Raw genomic sequence first — 17,074 nt, 5'->3', positions numbered from 1 at the left:
AACAGCATTCTCACATAGGTGTTCCTTTTGTCCAAGTGGGAAAGGGCAGTGTAGAGTGCAATTGAGACTGTGTCATCTGTGGATCTGTTGGAGCGGTAGGCAAATTGGAGTGGGTCTAGGGAGTCCGAGATGATTCTGTTGATGTGAGCCATGACCAGCCTTTCAAAGCACTTCATGGCTAAGACGTGAGTATACGGGGAGGTAATCATTTAGGCAGGTTACCTTCGCATTCTTTGGCACAGGGACTATGGTGGTCTGCTTGAAACATGTAGGTATTGCAGACTCAGTCAGGGAGAGGTTGAAGATATCAGTGAAGACACTTGCCAGTTGGTCCATGCATGCTCTGAGTACATGTCCTGGTAATCCATCTGGCCCTGCGGCTTTGTGAATGTTGACCTGTTTAAAGGTCTTGCTCACATCGGCTATCGAGAACGTTATCACACAGTCTTCCAGAACAGTTGGTGCTCTCGTGCATGCTTCAGTGTTGCTTGTCTCGAAGCGAGCATAAAAGGCATTTATCTCCTCTGGTAGGCTCGCGTCACTGGGCAGCTCGCGTCTGGGTTTCCTTGTGTAGTCCGTAATAGTTTTCACATCCACATCCGACGAGCTTCAGAGCCGGTGTAGTAGGATTCAATCTTAATCCTGTATTGACACTTTGCTTGTTTGATGGAGGATCAGGAGGATAGAATTATGGTCGGATTTGCCAAATGGAGGGCGAGGGAGAGCTTTGTATGCATCTCTGTGTGTGGAGTAGGTGGTCTAGAGTTTTTTTTCCTCTGGTTGCACATGTGACATAGTGATAAAAATGACTGCCTCCTCTTTTCCTCCTTCTTTTCTTCACGCAAATGACGTGTATCTGGGCCTGTGTATCTTTCTCATCGGACTCGTTAAAGGAAAAGCTGCTTCCAGTTCGTGGTGAGTAGTCCCAGTTCTGATGTCCAGAAGTTATTTTCGGTCATAAAAGACAACATTATGTACAAAATAAGTACAAAAAACAAGTTACAAAAAAGCAAACAAACAAACAAAATAGCACAATTGACTATGGGCATGTAAAACGTCAGTCTTCCTCTTCGGCGCCATTTATTCCAAAAAAGCATAGCGAGGCTGGGAGTAATGGAGTGAAAGAGTCCATATGAAAAATCCCATTCATGCAAACGAAGAACTGTAGAGCAGAAAGAACTGTAGACTGTAGAGTATAGTGAAACAGTAGGCAGTACTGTACAGTTCAGAGTGTAGGGTAAAGATTCGGTCACAATATATATATATATATATATATATATATATATATATATATATATATCTATATATATATATATATATATATATATATATATATATATATATATATATATATATATATAGAGATATATATATAGATATATTTATATATTTTTATAAAAATCTTTATTTAACTAGGCAAGTCAGTTAATAAGAACAAATTCTTATTTTCAATGACGGCCTAGAAACAGTGGGTTAACTGCCCACAATATAATGGTCAGATATGAACTAGAGAATAGGGGTTGGAGAGTCCTACTGCTCACACTATTAGTGCGTGAGAGAAAAGGAGAACCATGGTTTTCCTGGCCTCCCTCCCTTCCCCCCTGCCTATGTGGATAAAGCCTGTTAATGTAAAGATTTAACACAGAGCCATGTTGTCCCATCTGTGCTTATGACTGTTGGCACACTGCCAGCTCTAATCCTCCAGGGTGTTAACTGGGAAACTGTGTGTGTGTTTGTGAGTGCATATCTGCGTGTGGCTATGTGCATTCCAAATATACGCATGCTGTTCCTCTACATAATCCATATGGTAGTCATATGGTTCCACACAAATACTATTTTTCCAGGTTAAACTAAGGTCATTCACCAAATACAGTATTAATTGCTTCAGACATGTCTGTGCTGTTCAACGGTCGTTACAGCCGTTACTCATATCCTGCCTCTGTAGTTTTCCAAGCCCCACACACACATTTACTGGCAGGCAAACTGTCCCTACGCATTCCCCTCACTCACTGGAAAAATCATTTTGACAAAGAATCCAACCCCTAAGCCCAGTGAAAACTCACCAGCGTAGCCAGAGTTTTTTCCATTGGTCACAGGGTCTGGGCAAATGGCATCAGCTAACTAGAGTTGGGTCTTGTTATGTACAGCAATGTTCAGAGAGCAAGATCAATAGCAACAGCAAGATCCATTGTATGCTTTGGCAATGTAAGTGGTCAAATTTTCCATGCCAATAAAGTATTTTAAATTGAATCAATAGCACTGTCACACATCATGTGGGAGATGGGGTCCATATGTATGACCTGCGGCTATTTAGTTAACAGGGTAATTCATGTATTTTTGTATTTATTTTTATTTTTATTTAACTAGGCAAGTCAGTTAAGAACCAATTCTTATTTTACAATGATAGCCTACCCTGATCAAACCCTACCCTGACCCAGATGACACTGGGTCAATTGTGCACCGCCCTATGGGACTCCCAATCACGGCTGGTTGTGATACAGCACGTGATTGAACCAGGGTCTGTAGTGACACCTCTAGCACTGAGATGCAGTGCCTGAGTGACCGCTGCGCCGCTCGGGAGACCATGCTAGTATCTAATGAACTATTCTGTGGGTAAATAGAGTTGGAGCAAAGAGTGTTTTGTCTGCAGCGAGGGTGTTATGTGATAACATGATAGTCTGTGAGGGTGATACACTGTTTTTTTAATCTTTAATTTCACCTTTATTTAACCAGGTAGGCTAGTTGAGAACAAGTTCTCATTTGCAACTGCGACCTGGCCAAGATAAAGCATAGCAATTCGACACATACAACAACACGGAGTTACACATGGAATAAACAAAACATACAGTCAATAATACAGTAGAATAAAAGAAAACAAAAAGTCTATATACAGTGATTGCAAATGAGGTAAGTTAGGAAATAAATAGGCCATGGTGGCGAAGTAATTACAATATAGCAATTAAACACTGGAATGGTAGATCGGCAGAATATGAATGTGCAGGTAGAGATAATGGGGTGCAAAGGAGCAAAATAAATAAATAAATACCAGTATGGGGATGAGGTAGGTAGATAGATGGGCTGTTTACAGATGGGCAATGTACAGGTGCAGTGATCTGTAAGCTGCTCTGACAGCTGGTGCTTAAAGCTAGTGAGGGAGATGTGAGTACAGCTTAAGAGATTTTTGCAATTCGTTCCAGTCATGGGCAGCAGAGAACTGGAAGGAAAGACAAGTGGGTGCTGTTATGGTGACCAGTGAGCTGAAATAAGGCGGGGCTTTACCTAGCAGAGACTTGTAGATAACCTGTAGCCAGTGGATTTGGCGACGAGTATGAAGCGAGGGCCAACCAACGAGAGCTTACAGGTCGCAATGGTGGGTAGTGTATGGGGCTTTGGTGACAAAACGGATGGCACTGTGATAGACTTCATCCAGTTTGTTGAGCAGAGTGTTGGAGGCTATTTTATAGATGACATCACTGAAGTCGAGGATCGGTAGGATGGTCAGTTTTACAAGGGTATGATTGGCAGCATGAGTGAAGGAGGCTTTGTTGCGATATAGGAAGCCGATTCTAGATTTAATTTTGGATTGGATGCTTAATGTGAGTCTGGAAGGAGAGTTTACAACCTAACCAGACACCCAGGTATTTGTAGTTGAGTCAGAGCCGTCCAGAGTAGTGATGCTGGACGGGCGAGCAGGTGCGGGCAGTGATCGATTGAATAGCATGCATTTAGTTTTACTTGCGTTTAAGATCAGTTGGAGGCCACGGAAGGAGAGTTGTATGGCATTGAAGCTCGTCTGGAGGTTAGTTAACACAGTGTCCAAGGAGGGGCCAGAAGTATACAGAATGGTGTCGTCTGCGTAGAGGTGGATCAGAGAATCACCAGCAGCAAGAGCAACATCATTGATGTATACAGAAAGGAGAGTCGGCCCGAGAATTGAACCCTGTGGCACACCCATAGAGACTGTCAGAGGTCCGGACAACAGTCCCTCCGATTTGACACACTGAACTCTATCAGAGAAGTAGTTGGTAAACCAGGCGAGGCAATCATTTGAGAAACCAAGGCTGTCGAGTCTGCCAATAAGAATGTTGTGATTGACAGAGTCGAAAGCCTTGGCCAGGTCGATGAATACAGCTGCACAGTAATGTCTCTTATCGATGGTGGTTATGATGTCGTTTAGAACCTTGAGCGTGGCTGAGGTGCACCCATGACCAGCTCTGAAACCAGATTGCATAGTGGAGAAGGTATGGTGGGATTCAAAATGGTCAGTAATCTGTTTGTTAACTTGGCTTTTGAAGACCTTAGAAAGACAGGGTAGGATAGATATAGGTCTGTAGCAGTTTGGGTCTAGAGTGTCACCCCCTTTGAAGAGGGGGATGACCACGGCAGCTTTCCAATCTTTGGGAATCTCAGACGATACGAAAGAGAGGTTGAACAGGTCAGTAATTGGGGTTGCAACAAATTCGACAGATAATTTTAGAAAGAGAGGGTCCAGGTGGTCAAGCCCGGCTGATTTGTAGGGGTCCAGATTTTGCAGCTCTTTCAGAACATCAGCTATCTGGATTTGGGTAAAGGAGAATTTGGTGGGGGCTTTGGCGGGTTGCTGTGGAGGGTGCCGGGAAGTTGACCGGGGTAGGGGTAGCCAAGTGGAAAGCATGGCCAGCCGTAGAGAAATGCTTATTGAAATTCTCAATTATAGTGGATTTATCAGTGGTGACAGTGTTTCCTAACCTCAGAGCAGTGGGCATCTGGGAGGAGGTGCTCTTATTCTCCATGGACTTTACAGTGTCCCAGAACTTTTTTGAGTTAGTACTACAGGATGCAAATTTCTGTTTGAAAAAGCTTGCCTTAGCTTTTCTAACTGCCTGTGTATATTTGTTCCTAACTTCCCTGAAAAGTTGCTTATCACGGGGGCTATTCGATGCTAATGCAGAACGCCACAGGGTGTTTTTGTGCTGGTCAATGGCAGACAGGTCTGGAGTGAACCAAGGACTATATCTATTCCTAGTTCTAAATTTTTTGAGAGGGGCATGCTTATTTAAGATGAGGAAGGCACTTTTAAAGAATAGCCAGGCATCATCTACTGACGGGATGAGGTCAATGTCATTCCAGGATAACCCGGCCAGGTCAATTAGAAAGGCCTACTCGTAGAAGTGTTTCAGGGAGTGTTTGACACTGATGAGGGGTGGTCGTTTGGTCGCAGACCCAATACGGATGCAGGCAATGAGGCAGTGATCGGTGAGATCTTGATTGAAAACAGCAGAGGTGTATTTGGAGGGCGAATTAGTTAGGATGACATCTATGAGGGTGCCCATGTTTACTGATTTGGGATTGTACCTGGTAGGTTCATTGATAATTTGTGTGAGATTGAGGGCATCAAGCTTAGTTTGTAGGATGGCCGGAGTGTTAAGCATGTCCCAATTTAGGTCACCTAGCAGCACGAGCTCAGAAGATAGATGGGGGGCAATCAATTCACATATGGTGCCGAGGGCACAGCTGGGGGCAGAGGGAGGTCTATAGCAAGCGGCAACAGTGAGAGACTTGTTTCTGGAAAGGTGAATTTTTAGAAGTAGAAGCTCAAATTGTTTGGGTACAGACTTAGATAGCCTGCAGAGTTCTGTATTACTATCTTTGCAGTAGATTGCAACACCGCCCCCTTTGGCAGTTCTATCTTGGTGGAAAACGTTATAGTTAGGAATGGAAATTTCAAGGTTTTTGGTGGTTTTCCTAAGCCAGGATTCAGACACGGCTAAGACATCTGGGTTGGCAGAGTATGCTAAAGCAGTGAGTAAAACAAACTTAGGGAGTAGGCTTCTAATGTTAACATGCATGAAACCAAGGCTTTTACGTTTACAGAAGTCAACAAATGAGAGCACCTGCGGGGTGGGAGTGGAGCTAGGCACTGCAGAAAATGTATTCACAGATATCTGTGCACTAGAAATGAGGTGTTCTCTCTACATTGCTGACAAATAATAAGACCAGATATGAGATGCAGAGTGGAAGTGGTGTTTAAGACAGCTGCGAGAGCTCCTGGGGGACACACAGAGAGGCAGAGAGGCATCCAGATAAATAACTGCAGTGCTGTACCAACCAACTCTGGAGGGAAGGTCACGCATTAGCCAGGGGGACATCTCGCCTGGAACAGAGGCATTTGGAAAGTCAGAAGCTTGTCAGACTGGAAACGAAGCGTGGCACAGCAGTCTGGTTGAGTGGTCTGACCTGGTTTAACCCAGCAGCATGGCCATGGTCCCTGCATCCCCATCTCTGAGCTGAGGAGAGAGGGGATGTGTAGAGAGAGGAGAGGAGAAGAGAGGAGGAGAAAGGAGAGGATACAGGAGGATAGTGGGGAGAAGATGAATAAGAAGGTAACTGCATGAGCATGGGGACATGACTGGAAATAACTTAAATGGAATTGGGTAAGACCATTGGCTCTAATATGGCCATATTGTCAAGAAGACTGCCGACAATTTTATGGGTGTTTTTAACATAATTCATAGCACATTTGTCTGGAACAGAACACTTAGCAAAGGACTTGCCTTTCTGCCTGGCTTTTGGGAATGTAAAGCAGAAATATCTAATCTGTTGGCACCATGCTCAGCAATAAAATTCAAATAGCAAAACAGATAAATATGTCCTTTACCATAATAATAGGTCTCACTGTTATCTTCCTTTCCACACCAGCTGGCTGCCTGCCGTAGCAACCAATCTACAGGGTCCCTCAAGTGATCCAAGTGGGGATTACAGATGCTGTTCTCTGAATTTCCAATGACATGGTACGACGGAGGGACACATTGCTGTTATCCTTATTATCATAGAGGATTAAGAAGTCAATATCGTATCTACTCTCTCTCTCTCATCTGAACAAGCCAATTGGACAGTGAGTTGAAACATAGGGAAAAAGCAAGCATTTGGATTAATGAAATTAAACCAATAAGACGCCGACTCAGAGGGACTGAGGTTTTATAAGATTTCTCTATTGGCTTTGGCCATAAATCTAAATCCTGTTATTCATTCAGAAACATCCAATGACGCTGAGGTCAATTAGTGCCACAGCTCCACAGACAGACCTGGCTGGGCTCAGGGACAATTTCTCCATGTACAGTGGGGCAAAAAAGTATTTAGTCAAGCCACCAATTGTGCAAGTTCTCCCACTTAAAAAGATGAGAGAGGCCTGTAATTTTTATCATAGGTACACTTCAACTATGACAGACAAAATGAGAAGAAAAAAAATCCAGAAAATCACATTGTAGGATTTTTAATGAATTTATTTGCAAATTATGGTGGAAAATAAGTATTTGGTCAATAACAAAAGTTTATCTCAATACTTTGTTATATACTCTTTGTTGGCAATGACAGAGGTCAAACATTTTCTGCAAGTCTTCACAAGGTTTTCACACACTGTTGCTGGTATTTTGGCCCATTCCTCCATGCAGATCTCCTCTAGAGCAGCGATGTTTTGGGGCTGTTGCTGGGCAACATGGACTTTCAACTCCCTCCAAAGATTTTCTATGGGGTTGAGATCTGGAGAGACTGGACCTTGAAATGGCCACTCCAGGACCTTGAAATGCCCTTGCTTGGAAGGAGGTTTTCTCTCACGAAGCCCCATTCTTCCCTTTACACGGATCAGTTGCCCGGGCAGTGTGTTTGGGTTATGACATTATGACATTTTCCCTGTGCCTCCACACAACTGAGGTTCCAAATTGTTTTGATTTGCAGACATATCAGATGTTTTGAGGGCAGAACAATGTGGCATGTGAGATGTTATCCTATACATAACTGTGGTGGCTGTCATTTCCCCCTGCTCTAATTTTGTGTATCTTCCATCCATTGGTTGTGCTTCTAACGAGACAGTTTTTGTGTGGGCAGGGTGAAAACAGCCCCTGAATTAAAGGCAAGATCCTTCTTCACAGCAGATGCCTCTCACAGGAGAGTTTTCTACACCCAGTCAGTCCCACCCTGCTGGGGTTTTGTTTTTCCCTGTGCCTCCCACACAACTGATGTTCCAAATTGTTTGATTTGCAGACATATCAGATTTTTGAGAGGCTCCCAGTCTCAGCACATTCTCCACAAACCACTCAAAAGCAACATGGAAATGTGCCATTCAAGAAAGAAGAATGAGAAAAAGAAACACATCCTAAAATTCTTGCTTGAGGAATGTTATTTTGCTAAAAGCTGTTTTTGCCCATTTTAATTAAGTTATTTTCATATCCTATTCTTCTGAACATCATACATGTAATCCACTACTTAGTCGGCAATGTCCTCTGACTTCCAGCACAGTGAGATTCAATTCCCAGTGGTCCAGATTAATACCCACACACTCAAATTACACATGCTCCTCGGGCATTTCTGTGTTTCTGGTTTGACATGAATACTCTGCCATCCCATGCATAAGCACAACTGTATGTGCATTATCATTATGCTGCAAATAGTGAGCAAAGGGACTGGAAACTTCCCGCAAAACTTACCTTGTCATATTTCAAGTCATGCAGGCCCGTGGAGCAGTTGGGCTGAGGCCAATTTCCTTTGAAGCATACAGAACTGTTAGAGTGAATATGCTGCTGAAGCTTTGACACCCTGGTTCTGGGGGATTGAGCACGTCAACTATTCATAGGCCTTGCAGATGTGGTGCTTGAGGGATTGGGAGTGCCTCTGGCTTTTTGTTTTGATAGTACTCACTAGCGATGTTACAAGGAGCATGTTGCCAGATGGGAGCTCCATGCTTAACCGCCATATGGGACTGTGATGATTAATCGAATCACGATGCCATTGGTGCCCCCAACTCTCTCTAACCCCCCACCTGCTGCCAGCTTATTCAGATAATTTTATATCCACTGATCTTTGTGTTTGAGGAAAACATTACATCTGAGGCATGGTATAACACAACTTAGTTCCCTTCCCTGACCAAACATAGACAGAACATGAAATAGAAACTGGACAGGAAAAAATACTGGAATGCCATTATGACCACATTGCTTAGTATCACATATAATGTTATAGGGAGGATTTTTGAGATTAGTGTCCCTTCCTTAGTTTTTTTTAGGTGAACAAGCCACTCTGAATCCACCTAGTATAGCTGATAAACAAGGGAATTGCATTTCATATTTTCACTCATACTGTTATTTTTCATCTATGGTTTACAGTAAATTTCAGGCAAGTATGATAATAACCAATCAAGTCAACCCACCAGACAACCACCTCACGTTCTCTCTGTGTATGATAAGATTATATTTTCCTGACACCCACAGAAGCAGAGTGATCTCTGTGTACTGAGACATGTCCCTGTTAGCATTTGACTCCTGGGCTGCATCTCAAATGGCACCCTATTCCCTATATAGTGCACTACTTTTGATCAGAGCCCTATGGTTGTAAAGTAGTGCACTAACAAGGTAATAAGGTGCCATTTGGAATGCATTTATGGTTCATTTGCCTGTATTGGAGAAAGCAGATGTCGGATGGTGATTTTTGTTGGTAAGTGAAACAGGAGTCCCTTGGAGGTCTCTGGTAGTTGTTGCTCTACAGCAGAGGAACGAGGCTTCTGTTCTTGGCTATTTCTATCTCCTGTCACTCTGCACGCTTCTGTAGCCCATACACCACTTCATCAGCTGGTGGCACTGCTGGAGTCCATTAGTATCCAATTATCTCAGAGGAACTGCTAGCTACCACACCACAGGAGACAGGCACTGTGGCTAGCCTACTGTACATTAGGTTATCTGACAGAAAACATCAATGTTATTGATCGTTATATAAAGATTGCTATGTAGAAAAAAAATTATAGTGATTGTTATGCAGAGGTTCTTTGTCCCACATTTACATAGCTAAAGTGTTCCTTAGACTCTAGATCTGATCAATGAATATGTAATTGATGAACAGGGGAGGGGAGTAATCACAAGAAAACATTTAATAAATTGTGAAGGTCCTAATTTACTTCAATGTTCTACACGGATTCGGTCTCCGAAAGTGCCTGCTGTGCCAGACTGGTCTCATAGACTAGACCTAACAAAGTAAATATACATTGGGGATACTCAAATTAGTATGATATGTTACGTTTGGTATGGTTACATAAGATAGAAGTTAATCCGACCCTCTCTCCCTAGTCATCGCCATTTTACCTGCTGTTGTTGTGTTAGCTGACTAGCTGTTGTTGTCTCACCTGTTGTTTTAGCTAGCTCTCCCAATCAAGACCTGTGATTACTTTATGCCTTGCTGTATGTCTCTCTCAAATATCAATATGCCTTGTATACTGTTGTTCAGGTTAGTTATCATTGTTTTAGTTTACAATGGAGCCCCTAGTTCCACTCCTCACACCTCTGATACCTCCTTTGTCCCACCTCCCACACATGTGGTGACCTCACCCATTATAACCAGCATGTCCAGAGATACAACCTCTCTTATCATCACCCATTCTTTAAAAGTAACTTCCTCACCATCTTAGACAAGCATGCTCCGTTCAAAAAATGTAGAACTAAGAACAGATCTAGCCCATGGTTCACTCCAGACCTGACTGCCCTCGACCAGCACAAAAACATCCTGTGGCGGACTGCAATAGCATCGAATAGTCCCCGCGATATGGAACTGTTCAGGGAAGTCAGGAACCAATACACGCAGTCAGTCAGGAAAGCAAAGGCCAGCTTTTTCAAGCAGAAATTTGCATCCTGTAGCTCTAACTCCAAAAAGTTCTGGGACACTGTAAAGTCCATGGAGAACAAGAGCACCTCCTCCCAGCTGCCCACTGCACTGAGGCTAGGTAACACAGTCACCACCGATAAATCCGTGATAATCGAAAACTTCAACAAGAATTTCTCAACGGCTGGCCATGCCTTCCTCCTGGCTACTCCAACCTCAGCCAACAGCTCCGCCCCCCCTGCAGCTACTCGCCCACTCCTCCCCAGCTTCTCCTTTACCCAAATCCAGATAGCAGATGTTCTGAAAGAGCTGCAAAACCTGGACCCATACAAATCAACTGGGCTTGACAATCTGGACCCTCTATTTCTGAAACTGTCCGCCGCCAATGTCGCAACCCCAATTACCAGCCTGTTCAACCTCTCCTTCGTATCATCTGAGATCCCCAAGGATTGGAAAGCTGACGCAGTCATCCCCCTCTCCAAAGGGGGAGACACCCTGGACCCAAACTGTTACAGACCTATATCCATCCTGCCCTGCCTATCTAAGGTCTTCGAAAGCCAAGTCAACAAACAGATCACTGACCATCTCGAATCCCACCGTACCTTCTCCGCTGTGCAATCCGGTTTCCGAGCCGGTCACGGGTGCACCTCAGCCATGCTCAAGGTACTAAACGCCATCATAACCGCCATCGATAAAAGACAGTACTGTGCAGCCGTCTTCATCGACCTGGCCAAGGCTTTCGACTCTGTCAATCACCATATTCTTATCGGCAGACTCAGTAGCCTCGGTTTTTCTAATGACTGCCTTGCCTGGTTCACCAACTACTTTGCAGACAAAGTAGAGTTTGCAGAGTTCAGGATGTCAAATCGGAGGGCATGTTGGTCGGTCCTCTGGCAGTCTCTATGGGGGTACTACAGGGTTCAATTCTCAGGCCGACTCTTTTCTCTGTATATATCAATGATGTTGCTCTTGCTGCGGGCGATTCCCTGATCCACCTCTACGCAGACGACACCATTCTGTATACTTCTGGCCCTTCCTTGGACACTGTGCTATCTAACCTCCAAACGAGCTTCAATGCCATACAACTCTCCTTCCGTGGCCTCCAACTGCTCTTAAACGCTAGTAAAACCAAATGCATGCTTTTCAACCGTTCGCTACCTGCACCCGCACGCCCAACTAGCATCACCACCCTGGATGGTTCCGACCTAGAATATGTGGACATCTATAAGTACCTAGGTGTCTGGCTAGACTGCAAACTCTCCTTCCAGACTCATATCAAACATCTCCAATCCAAAATCAAATCTACAGTCGGCTTTCTATTTCGCAACAAAGCCTCCTTCACTCACGCTGCAAAACTTACCCTAGTAAAACTGACTATCCTACCAATCCTCGACTTCGGTGATGTCATCAACAAAATAGCTTCCAATACTCTTCTCAGCAAACTGGATGCAGTTTATCACAGTGCCATCCGTTTTGTTACTAAAGCACCTTATACCACCCACCACTGCGACCTGTATGCTCTAGTCAGCTGGCCCTCGCTACATGTTCGTCGCCACTGGCTCCAGGTCATCTACAAGTCCATGCTAGGTAAAGCTCCGCCTTATCTCAGTTCACTGGTCACGATGGCAACACCCACCCGTAGCACGCGCTCCAGCAGGTGTATCTCACTGATCATCCCTAAAGCCAAAACCTCATTTGGCCGCCTTTCCTTCCAGTTCTCTGCTGCCTATGACTGGAACGAATTGCAAAAATCTCTGAAGTTGGAGACTTTTATCTCCCTCACCAACTTTAAACATTTGCTGTCTGAGCAGCTAACCGATCGCTGCAGCTGTACATAGTCCATCGGTATATAGCCCACCCAATTTACCTACCTCATCCCCATACTGTTTTTATTTTATTTACTTTTCTGCTCTTTTGCACACCAGTATCTCTACCTGCACATGTTCATCTGATCATTTATCACTCCAGTGTTAATCTGCTAAATTGTAATTATTCACTCCTATGGCCTATTTATTGCCTACCTCCTCATGCCTTTTGCACACAATGTACGGTATTTATATATATTTTTTCTACTATGTTATTGACTTATTTATTGTTTATTGTTTACTCCATGTGTAACTCTGTGTTGTTGTCTGTTCACACTGCTTTGCTTTATCTTGGCCAGGTCGCAGTTGCAAATGAGAAATTGTTCTCAACTAGCCTACCTGGTTAAATAAATGTGGAATAAAAAATAAAAATAAATAAAACTTAACACAAAAGTAAAACTAGGGTGGTTGGTCGGGGTGGCTGGGTGGGTGTATAACGCAAATGTTTAGCAACTCAAAGCATGCGTGTTCGAATCTCATCCCTAACCTTAACTTTTCAACCTAACTCCTAACCTTAACCCAAAATAAATTGTAACATATAATACAAAATGGATGATGGACATTCAGAAATGAATACATACCATACTAATTGGAGTGTCCTGGATTAACATTTACTGTGTTACATCTACTCCTGAGTCCAGGTTGGCTGTCCCTGGCCCACACACACAGCTACTGTATGCCCACAGAAAGAGAGAGGGAGAGTATCCTCTGTGTTCAGTCATTCATAAAGGATGCCTCAATGTGAATAGCTCCCCTCAGGGGGCTGTCAATGAGGTAAAGAGGAAGGATGGATAAGAGCATCAAGTGAATTAATCATGACCATAGACAGAAAGTCATGTGGAAAAAAGTCCCTCTCCCTCAGGCCTAATTGTTTCATTTTGGAAGGGCATAGCATTAACAGTGATTCTCTTCCCTATCCATCCACCCAGCCTCTCTGCAGAGAGGCTATCCACAAAGCTGATGCAATAGTTCTCACTTAACCACGCTGAACACGAACGAGGCAGGGTCAGTTGGTACACAATTGTGGGATTTGGAGTAGGGTTAGAGTTCAGAAATTATTTGATAAGGACACAATCATAAACTGTTTGTAAAAGCATTTTGTATCAAGACAATGTGTTGTATGCTCCTCAGGGATTATACAGTACAATGCAATATATTACATGTTAATTTATGTTCACTATAGCAGGCAGCTACTTCTCATTTTGAGCGAGAGGCAAAGTTGGACACTGAAATAGCTGAGAAATGAAAAACGTCGTATTTTCAAATAATACATCAGGGAGGCCTTCCCTCCCTCCAGTACCTCTCCACACTGTCATCCATCTTTCACCCCATTCTCTGTCCTCTGAGCCATCCATACTCAGAGTGAAAAGAGTGGCCATCCCTCCATCTCACTCCCCTCTCCCTGTGACAGTCCCTCTATCTATGACACCCAGCTCTGTCACCCAGAACAAAGCCTCTCCACAGACAGGAGCACGGCTCTTAAAAGCTGGGCCAAGGAGAGAGAGTCTGGGGATAGGGTGACAAAGAGAGGGACTGAGAGAAAGAGAGAGTGTGTGTCTCTGTGCTAGAAAGATTTGTTCACTGGCCCTGATAGCTCTCCCTTTTTGCTCTCCCGGTGGTTGGATGGATTCCCTATCTCTTGAAGCAAATACCCTGAAAGTGACCCTGAGACCAGTGTGTTTTTTAATTGTCTGTAATGGAGCACTCTATCTGTCTCAGTCTGGAGGGGAATCTCCTGCTGCTTCTGTGTTCACAGGCCTGTGTTGTGAGCACACACATGATACCTGACATGAGGAATTGTCTATCTTATACCAGCATAGTGCAGGTATCACATCATTGATTCATCCCTATGCAGATCATACAAACACTTGTGCCTATACGTAAGAGACATCATTAAAACAATTTGCCTGGTCAGAGAGGTATGTACAGTATGCCTGTCTCTCTAATCGCTGGCCCATTGTTCACGTACCTTGCATAGCAATAACGTGGCACGACTAATCTGGGAGATAACAGAATATGACTCTGTCCCAGATGACAGGCGCCTAACCTGCTTTTATAAGACTTTCATTTAAAAAATAATGCCAAAGTGACATAAGCATTTAATTGCATCTGCACTAAGCGCTCTGAATTACTTCACCCACACAGTTGTATCCTATTCTTGCAGCCAAGAAGTTTCTGCTCAGCATATGCCAGATGGACGCAGAATTAGCCCACATTATGACCCGAGGGTCATCCATCTCATAACTTCATGTTTCCCTGCCTCAAAGTGAATTCCCTTTCAATCATGCTCTATTTTCAACTGGAGTGTTGTTGTGAATTCTCACCCAGAGGGTTAGCTATATGATGCCACTGTTCTGCAGATCAGAGGTCTTTTGACTGTGTTCTCAGTCAAAGTGACTGGGAGAATAGCTGCAGATAACATTAGACAGCAAGGGCTTTGGTTATTTTACTAAAGGTGCATAGCCGAACATACACTGAACAAAAATATAAATGCGATGTGTAAAGTGTTTACATCCCTGTTAGTGAGCATGTTTCGTTTGCCAAGATAATCCATCCACCTGACAGGTGTGGCATATGAAGAAGCTGATTAAACAGCATGATAATTACACACCTGCACCTTGTGCTGGGGACAATAATCTTGTCACAACACAATACCACAGATGTCTCATGTTTTCAGGGAGTGTACAATTGGCATGCCGACTGCAGGAATGTCCACCAGAGCTGTTGCCAGATAATTTTATATAATTTATCTACCATGAGCTGTCTCCAATGTCCTTTTAGAGAATTTGGCAGTACATCCAACCGGCTTCACAACCACAGACCATGTGTAACCACGGCAGCCCAGAAACTCCACATCTGGCTTCTACACCTATGGGATCATCTGAGACCAGCCATCCAGACAGCTGATGAAACTGTGGGTTTGCACAACCAAAGAATTTCTGCACAAACTGTCAGAAACCGTCTCAGGGAAGCTCATCTGCATGCTTGTCGTCCTCACCCGGGTCTTGAACTGTCTGCAGTTCGGCGTCGTAACCGACTTTGTTGGGCAAATGCTCACCTTTGATGGCCACCAGCATGCTGGAGAAGTGTGCTCTTCACGGTTGAATCCCGGTTTCAACTGTACAGGGCAGATGGCAGACAGCGTGTATGACGACGTGTGGGTGAGAGGTTTGCTGATGTCAACAGAGTGTTGCATGGGGGCGGTGGGGTTATGATATGGGCAGGCATAAGCTAGGGACAATGAACACAGTTGCATTTTATCAATGGCAATTTGAATGCACAGAGATACCGGGATGAGATCCTGAGGCCCATAGTCATGCCATTCATCCGCTGCCATAACCTCATGTTTCAGCATGATAATGCGCGGCCCCATGTCGCAAGGATCTGTATACAATTCCTGGAAGCTGAAAATGTCCCAGTTCTTCCATGGTCTGCATGCTCACCAGACATGTCACCCATTGAGCATGTTTGTGATGCTCTGGACCGACATGTACGACAGTGTGCTCCAGTACCCGCCAATATCCAGCAACTTCGCACAGCCATTTAAAAGGAGTGGGACAACATTCCACAGGCCACAATCAACAGCTTGATCAACTCTATGTGACGGAGATGTGTTGTGCTGCATGAGGCAAATGGTGGTCACACTAGATACTGACTGGTTTTCTGATCCTAGCCCCTACCTATTTTGAAGGTATCTGTGACCAACAGATGCATACTATATCTGTATTCCCAGTCATGTGAAATCCATGGATTAGGGCTTAATGAAACTATTTCAATTGACTGATTTCTTTATATGAACTGTAACTCAATAAAATCTTTGAAATTGTGTTGCGTCTATATTTTTGTTCAGTGTAATTGAAAATATATGGCAAGATCTGAAAATGGTTGTCTAGCAATGATCAACAACCAAATTGATAGAGCTTGAAGAATAATGAAAAGAATAATGGGCAAATATTGCACAATCCAGGAGTGGAAAACTATTAGACTTAACCAGAAAGACTCACAGGTGTAATCACTGCCAAAGGGGATTCTACAAATTATTGACTCAGGGGTGTGAAAACTTAAGTAAAAAAGAAAATTGTAATTCATTGTCAATACATTTGCAAAAAAATATAAAAACATGTTTTCACTTTGTTATTATTAGGTATTTTTAATCCATTTTGAATTCAGGCTGTAACAGAAAATGTGCAATAAGTCAAGGGGTATGAATATTTTCATAGTATAGTCGGACGGTTGCAGATGGATTAGCAATTGCGGGCGGGTGCAGGTGAACAAACAGCTGACCCGTACACCAGTTCACATGTTCAAAATTCATGATGCAACTTTGAAACCAGGACTTCAAGGTGCTGTCATTAAACACTGGAGGTAAAGTGGGGTTATTCCAAATAAGGGTGCCTGGCGATGTTGGTTCTTTCCACCTTGTGAATTTATGTACATTTTCTCTAATACAAATGGAATTGAGAATCATTGGATTGTCTGTTTTTTTCTTCAACAACTTGGACACAAAGAAGTTCATATATTTTAGATCATAAGGTTTTACTTTTGTGGCTTTGACACTCCTCCATGCACAAGGATGATCTGCTGTCCAT

The sequence above is a fragment of the Oncorhynchus tshawytscha genome, linkage group LG12 (genome assembly GCF_018296145.1).
Source record: "Oncorhynchus tshawytscha isolate Ot180627B linkage group LG12, Otsh_v2.0, whole genome shotgun sequence".
In the NCBI taxonomy this organism is placed as follows: Eukaryota; Metazoa; Chordata; class Actinopteri; order Salmoniformes; family Salmonidae; genus Oncorhynchus; species Oncorhynchus tshawytscha.
Note: the sequence above shows the minus strand (reverse complement) of the source record.